This window comes from Denticeps clupeoides, chromosome 5, assembly GCF_900700375.1.
Source record: "Denticeps clupeoides chromosome 5, fDenClu1.1, whole genome shotgun sequence".
NCBI lineage: Eukaryota > Metazoa > Chordata > Actinopteri > Clupeiformes > Denticipitidae > Denticeps > Denticeps clupeoides.
Window position 1 is genome coordinate 31,554,821 of NC_041711.1, and position 8,133 is coordinate 31,562,953.

Consider the following 8,133-nt stretch of genomic DNA (forward strand, 5'->3'; position numbering starts at 1 on the left):
ACATTAGGGAAAAGTGTAAAGGCCTTGAATTTTAAGGCCGGTTAAAGGACCAATTGGTTTGATTTTAACCTTTGGAGTCGTATGAGCCAAGTTCTTAATTCAATTAAAGAACGCCGCACGGGAGGCCTGCCAGGGATGACCATCCCGCATTATTTATAGGCCCCTTCAACCTTTTGTGCTCTGGTCTCAAAATAGGAATTTTGCCCGCACAAAATATGCTCCGCCCCCTCTCCTCATTCATGTCATTTTCTGACCTGAAATACTTTTTTGTACTTAATTAAGTAGTCAATCTGTATGTTAGAAATTTTCTATTCACTGTTAAAAAATGTTTTTCTTTTCCTCTGAGGAATTGCATGAGAGTTAGTTAATGACAAATTATTGTAATGTTCAATTGTTTTAATGGCATTTGAATACGTCATTAAAACCTTAAAATGTTCGTATTTCTCTGAAGATTTCATCCAGCCCTCATCTGGGGCAAAGACGTGTCTGATGGGATTCACCAAATGTGCCACCCACAGGGATGGCTGGGGCGCTGGGTTGTGACGGCACCGTGGATCATTTCCTGGGTAAAGTTCCCTGCGCCCCCATCCACCCGAGATGGGAAGAAATGGTGGGAGGGTAGGACTGTATATGCAGTGGGTGGGGAGGTGGACGTTGGGAAGCGTTGGACCACAGCTGTGCCATTTCCTACCCCCCCTTCGGGGAGATCAGGAGATACAACTGCCAAGACTGGAACTCCACTCGACTGGCCCTCAGCTATATTTCAATCACTTAAAGTGATTTTTCCCTCCTTATTTTCCCTTCCGTTTTCATTTCCCATGCAGAGTGCAGACCACACATACAGCGGGCCCTCCGACTCCACGGTCCAGAGTCTCCTGCCATCTGTGCACGTCTCTCCGCTGTAAAACAACGACAAGCAGGGCCTGAACCACAAACGACGAGTCAATCCATCACGCTGGGAGAGGGGGAGCAGGGGAGAGGGGGAGAGAGAGATGAAAAATGAAAAGCTGTGAGCGAAGTGGAGGGGAGAAGAAACAGACAAGGATATGGCATGAAACTTAATCACTGAGGGGTCGTGTTGGGCAGGGGAGAGGAACAGATTAAATTAGCATAGCATTAGATATGGAAAATGATCTCTGTCAAAATCATCCGCAGCACAATTATAATATGTTAATTACTTATTTCATTAATGAAGTTTATTATGGCGTGCAGATGAAATCATGCAGGCCAAAGACACCTGGAAGGGAAGCAATGATGCCTAAATATCTCCCAGTCTGTCCGGTTTCCAGTAGAGGAGTCAAATGGAAGACGCAGTCTCAGCGCTAATGCTAGTAATTAAGATAATATGTGCAGAATTCCAGGTAAGGAAGAAAACGATCACTCCGTATTCTCTACTATGTTCCAAATGGGCCACGTGAGTATTATGATCTCTAGCACTATATCCCAGTAGAGCTGCTACTGTTCAAAGACTTTTTCAATCAAATGTGAATTCAGCATTTAGTAATGAATGCCATCAGTAACTCACAAATGTGACGTAGCAGGAGCAGTTTTGCCGGATTATCCAGAGCAGTGGGCAGCCATGAAGCAGAGTCGGGGACGGTACCTTGACGGCTGCTGCATTCGGGCCCCTGCTTGTGGTCACAGGTCTGCTTCCCTAGCCACTGGTCAACCACTGCCCTTTTGTGCATCGTCCGGAATTGTCTCTGCCAGAAAACATACAAAACATACAAAACGCCCTTATCCAGAGCGACTTACAATCAGTAGTTACAGGGACAGTCCCCCCCTGGAGACACTCAGGGTTAAGTGTCTTGCTCAGGGACACGATGGTAGTGAGTGGGATTTGAACCTGGGTCTCCTGGTTCATAGGCGAGTGTGTTACCCGCTAGGCTACTACCACCATGTAAATATATTGTTTACCTCTAGTTTCTGTCATTAACAACCCTTTAATATTACCTTTAAATTAAAAAAATGTCTTCAAAATATCCCACAGAGGCTTATTGAAAAGCAAGAAGAAGAAGAAAGTCAGTCTTCAAGCCCGGCCTGCTTTGCTCCTGTTTGTGGCTCATTACTGAACACGTCTTATTTGCGCTGGTCGCCATTAACGTGCTTCCCACTGAGTGTTAAAAAGTGTATTCGTGCGGCCGGTAGCTGCGTTTTCAGAGCGCTCCTGTCCTCTGTTTCACTACGGAAAGCGAAGGGGATTCAAACTGTTGCCCAGTAGCCTAGTGGGTGACACACTCGCCTATGAACCAGAAGACCCGGGTTCAAACCCCGCTTACTACCATCGTGTCCCTGAGCAGGACACTTAACCCTAAGTGTCTCCAGGGGGAGACTGTCCCTGTAACTACTGACTGTAAGTCGCTCTGGATAAGGGCGTCTGGTAAACGCTGTAAATGTAAATGATAACACCTGATCAAGTTTTAAATTGTCGGTGTGGAAGAAACAGAGGCTTTTTTGCCGGTATTTCTGTTCTCTGAACTGAACATGCATGAACACACACACACACACACACACACTGTGTCCTGACAGATAAAACGATGATGGCAGGCATGAGGCGCCGTGGCATCTGAGGTGGCACCAAAGGGTCCGGCTACAAAAGCCGAGAGCAGGTGCAGCTAATGGGGAGCGGGTGATGGAGGGAGCGAGGCGGGGAGCGAGTGGAGGTGTCACTTTCCCACCGCGCTCGCAGGACACACCGCACCAACAGCTGAGTCTGGGACCGCGGCCGCCGCACGTGACGTGACGCCGCGCCTGCCAGAGATCTTATCCCGCCGTTCATGTGGGATTGCCGAGTTTCCAAGGGACGGGCCGGTAAAAGTGGTCTGCGGCTGAGGGGGTGGCTGCTGGCTGCCGGCCCTGCGTTGCTTTCGGTGGGAGACGTCTCTGTTCTGGACGTGTGCAACCTTGAAAAAGTGAAGTGAAGTGATTGTCACTTGTGCTACACAGCAGCACAGCACATGGTGCACACAGTGAAATTTGTCCTCTGTATTTAACCCATCACCCTGAGTGAGTAGCGGGCGGCCATGACAGGTGCCCGGGGAGCAGCGTGTGGGGACGGTGCTTTTGCTCAGTGGCACCTCAGTGCCACCTTGGCGGATTGGGATTCGAACTGGCAACCTTCTCAATACGCGGCCACTCCCTTAACCGCTAGGCCGCCACAGCCAATATGCCCCATGGGGCATAACAGGGAGCGACTCGGAACACAGTTTTCCTTCATAAACATGAATGCCGAATAAAGAGAGGAAGAAAATAAGCAGCAAACTTTGAAGCCGTGCGTGGATCTCCAGGGTACCAGGGTAAATTAATAAATAATGTTTACGCGTGCGTTTCGTTCTCTGCGTTGCGGCACACGCTGCCCAGGATGCTTTGCAACGTCTTCATAAATCCCATACCCCGGCTTCTGAGGCTTCAAACAACACCAAACCAATATTGATCTTACCGGCGGACGGGGGGGGGGGCATAAAAGTATAATACTCACAATAGACAGGTCAGACAGCAGCGAGGGAGGTGTGGAGGAGACGAGAGAGAGCGGGCGAGGTGATGGCGGGCGAGCGAGAAGCCCTCCACCCCGCGTACACGCGCGGCTTCATTATGTCCACCGGAGGCACTTTGCCGCAGAAGGCCTTGGGGGACTGGTTAACCAGGAGCTTTATGTAGATGCTAAACACACAGTGTGAGGGAGGGGCTGAAACAGAAAGGTAAGCTCCTTTTTTTTTACATTTTGGCCTCCGAGTGCTTGTCAGGCAGAGAGCTAGATAGAGAGAGAGAGAGAAAAAGTTCGGAACGGGAATGCTAATGCAACAGGCAGGGGTGATGTAGATAGCTGTGACACATTCGGCGACGAGGGCGGATCAGAGATTCGGCAGGCCCAGGTGCTGATTTCGCACACAGCCCCCTTGAGGCATCGCCGCGTCCTCCAGTCCCCCACGGGCGGAAACGATGAATATTACTGATCGCTATTAGACGACACGAAGCCCACAAACGTTCACGTTGCATGAAATGCATGGCAAACTTGTTTTGTCCACGTGGCAGGCCTATCACTTCTATTACAAAGCCAAAAGGGCTCTCGGTGACAACAATGCAAATGTCGCCCCAGCCTGTGTTGAGACCGTTTGTCACCCCCGTAAATGGCAAAGCTGTGGGAGCACTGAGCAATGCTTCTGTCACATTGGAATTAGCCAAAACATGAGTTAAAATAAGTGTTGAGAAGATGCTTTTATGGAATAATTTTTACAACATCATCGTTCTGCCTGTATTCGCCTGTGTCAACAAGAAACATGTGGGATTTAAAACCAGTGAGCTCTTGTTTTTGGAATCCAAACTCTTTAGAAATAAAACCTTAGGACCCTGCTGACGTTGCTGAAGCTCATGGCACGGTGTCGTGCAGCGTTGGGCGAAGGTGAAGGCGGAGGGACACAACAGGGGCAGTGGTGGCCAGAAGGTTGCCAGTTCAAATCCAGATCCACCAAGGTGCCACTGAGCAAAGCACCGTCCCCACACGCTGCTCCCCGGGCACCTGTCATGGCTGCCCACTGCTCACTCATGGTAATGGCTTAAATGCAGAGGACAAATTTCACTGTGTGCACCGTGTGCTGTTCTGCTGTGTATTACACGTGACAATCACTTCACTTTAAATTTATATAGACACATTTTACATTTACATTTACAGCATTTATCAGACGCCCTTATCCAGAGCGACTTACAATCAGTAGTTACAGGGACAGTCTCCCTGGAGCAATTTAGGGTTAAGTGTCTTGCTCAGGGACACAATGGTAGTAAGTGGGATTTGAACCCGGGTCTTCTGGTTCATAGGCGAGTGTGTTACCCACTAGGCTACTACCAACCACAGACACAATGATAGCGTGGCATTCAGCAGGGCATCAGACACCGTCGGCAATGGAAAATATGACCTCAGTACTAAATAGTAAATTTATTGGTCTTTGCTGAGTCCTGAATTCTCCAACTGGGAAAAATGGAGGCCAATTTATTTAGTCCAAGAGTGCGTTCTTGTGAGGATAAGTTGAGGTTAAAGCTCTTTTCACCTTCCTTTTTTTATCATTTTTGTCCGAAACATAACACATTTTATTCAGTATTTTGCACAGGTTCCCCCCAGTACCCTGACTTTCTAATATTATCCAGCAGGAATGGTTTCATTTGAGGGCCTACTTTACAGTGCGCCAAGGCACCTTTTTTTATATATATATATATATATATATATATATATACATGTATTCTGTGTAAAAGGTCCCGTGATGAGGCAGCACCATATATTACAATTACGCTGAATATCAATCAGGTGAACATACATTCTCTCTCTTTAGTGAAATCTCCTGCTGTTTGGTTATGACGGCGCGCACGAGAGAAATAGAGGGGCCATGGACCCTTAATACGTTCCTTTTTTTCTCCCTCTCTTTCCTCCAAATCTGGGGGGAATAAAGAGTGCCGTTAAACTAAACTGGAAGACAAATGGTTTTGTTCAATGGGAACCTGGGTCCATAAATCCCCGCTTAATGCAGTGTAGGAACGCTGAAGCAGAAACAGGTGAATTCGGCGCTCTCTCCGCACTGAGAGGAGCCATTCATTACCGCTCAGGAAACAACCAGCCCCCCTCTGCCCCTGCCCATCCGCCCCACCTCCATCCAACCATCCAACCAAGCCAGGATGTGTCAGGACAGCTGAGCGAAGAAGAAGAAGAAGAAGAAGAAGATGAAAAAAAGCAGTTTGATCCATCTGTGACCCATATGCCACCGAAGCCTGATTAAGAATGGAGGACCTTTTAATTTGGCGCCATGGTGCTTTTATGCGGGCTGTCGGGTTTTTTTTTCCTGGAACGCAGTCTCCAGACCTGGGAAGGAATGTGCTCCATTTTTGACAAGGACGATAATATTAGAAATTTCCCATGAGCAGACAGCGAGCGTGGAGGAGCATGGGTAAGAGGCGCTGAGAGTGAACGTGAGGTGCCAGGGGAACCCGGCTCGGGTCGGCGGATTCGAGAGTAAGCACAAAGGGAACTATATTTAAACCATTAGGAGGCTTTCTTTCGTCTCAGGAAATGCAAATAAAGTGACATTGGCGACCCGGACGCTTTACAGCGAGGGCCGAGAAAGAAAAAGAGAACGCGGGACATCTTTCAATGTTGGCTGGTGGTGGTCCCAGCCCGCACCGGCGCCTTAAAAACTGCTCCGCATCCGACCTCTCCACTGTCCCAGCCACCTGCCGAAAGCAGAGATCAAAGGCGGGATTTGTAGCGCTAACGCCCGCGCCTCTGTGGGCCGAGTCGGCCCGCCACGTGCAGCGCTTACCCCTGCGCACTTGATTAAAAATGGCGCTGGCACACCCCCCCCCCCCATCTCTCTCTCTCTCCCCTTCCACCGCCCTCCTTTCTTTTTTGGCACCTTGTTGAATGACTGCGGACGTAAGCGCACACGCGGCAATGCACACGCGCGAAAAAGGTGTGAGTTTGGCGCGCGGGCCGCAGTCTGTTCGCTCGTTCCGTACGTTAATATATTTTTTCTCTCTTTTGTTTTTCTTTTCCCCGACAAACACATGTACAGATGGTGATTGTCTTTCATGTTGGTGTGTGGGACTGATGGCGTCGAAACAGACCTTTCGCTTTGTTTCACACATGCGGCAGAGTCGCCCTCGTATTCCCACATAGCTTAAAAAAAAAAAAAAAAAAACGTCCATTGACATGAACGCAGCGCGTGGAATTGGCATAGGGAACGCGAGCGGGCAGAAGAAAAGGAAGGGGACGGGTTTTTTTTTGGGCTTTTTCCGACGCATGAGCCTCGGAGTACGCGCACTGCCAGCTTTTATTCTCACGAACGCTGCACGGCCCTCAGCCGCTCGTTTTTGGATAAAAAAAAAAAAAACGACTCCCACGCAGCACCGGGAGAGGCCTGCAGTTATTTAGGCAGGAGCGAAGCAACTCGACCGCGTACGGCCGCCATCGGGCCGTACGCTGCCGCTGACCTTCGACCCCCGCCGGCCCTTTAAAACAGCGACGGCCGCGGCTGCGGTGCCAAGGGGACTTTCAGCCTACCAAGGGCCCACAGATGGGGTGAAGTCAGTCGTCTTTTAATACAAATTGTATATCATTTGGGGTGGGGGGGTGACTGCAGCCTCCGGAATGAGCGATTTAATTTTGGTGGAATCAAGATGTCCTCGGCTGCTATTTTCTCCCTGTTTACTCCACTCAGATCATGCTGGGCGTGGCAGTCATTGACATTAATGAGAGAGGATGAAGTTCCTGCATTCATTTGCTTAGGGATGAGTCAAAAAACACAAGTCTCCGCTTGACACGTTCATTACCATGACAATAAAGCAGCAAAACGAGCAAAAACGAAAGTGTCAAACGAACATCTCTCTTTTGCTCTCTGCCGGGCCGGATTGGCCAGATGATGTTTCAGCAGCGCTGAAAGTGTTAATCGTGACAGCTGTCCCCACAGCGGCTCAGTGTCACCGCCGCTTTCCAGCTCTTATTGTCGCTCTTCTTGGGGTGGGGGGGTGGGGGGGACTGATTATTGTGTTTGTTGGCACGCTCGCCGCTCTTTTCTTTGTTTGAAGATACCACACTGAACTGCCTCTTTGTCGGATCTGTACATGGCCACGCCGATCATTGCCGTGTTTGTGCGTATTTCCGATGTAGCTGTTCTGTTTTTAAAATGTGAAGATGTTTGTGTGCTTTATTTCCTTTTTTTTATTTGCATGTTTGTTTTCGCATTCCTATTTTTTTCATATGTAACTGAATGTGTTACAACGCACTGTATAAAGCCTTTTATTGACCTTTCATCAGGTTTGTATAGAACTTTGGCCACTCGCTGTGGATGTGTATACACACACACACACACACACACACACACACTCACACACACACTACTCCCATCACCTTGAATAAGCGTTCAGCATTCACGTTGAATAAGCGTTGCAGGACCCCTTTGGTCACACTCCGATCACTAATTAATACCCTAATAAAAGCTCATTGAGACCTACTGTTTGGGATTTTGAGCTATATAAGAAATAATTATTGGTGCTGTTAATTTGTCTGACACTCACCCACACATATGAGGACACTTCATATGAGGCACAATATTTAAATGTTGTGTATATTTTCTACAAACATGAATACTTTTA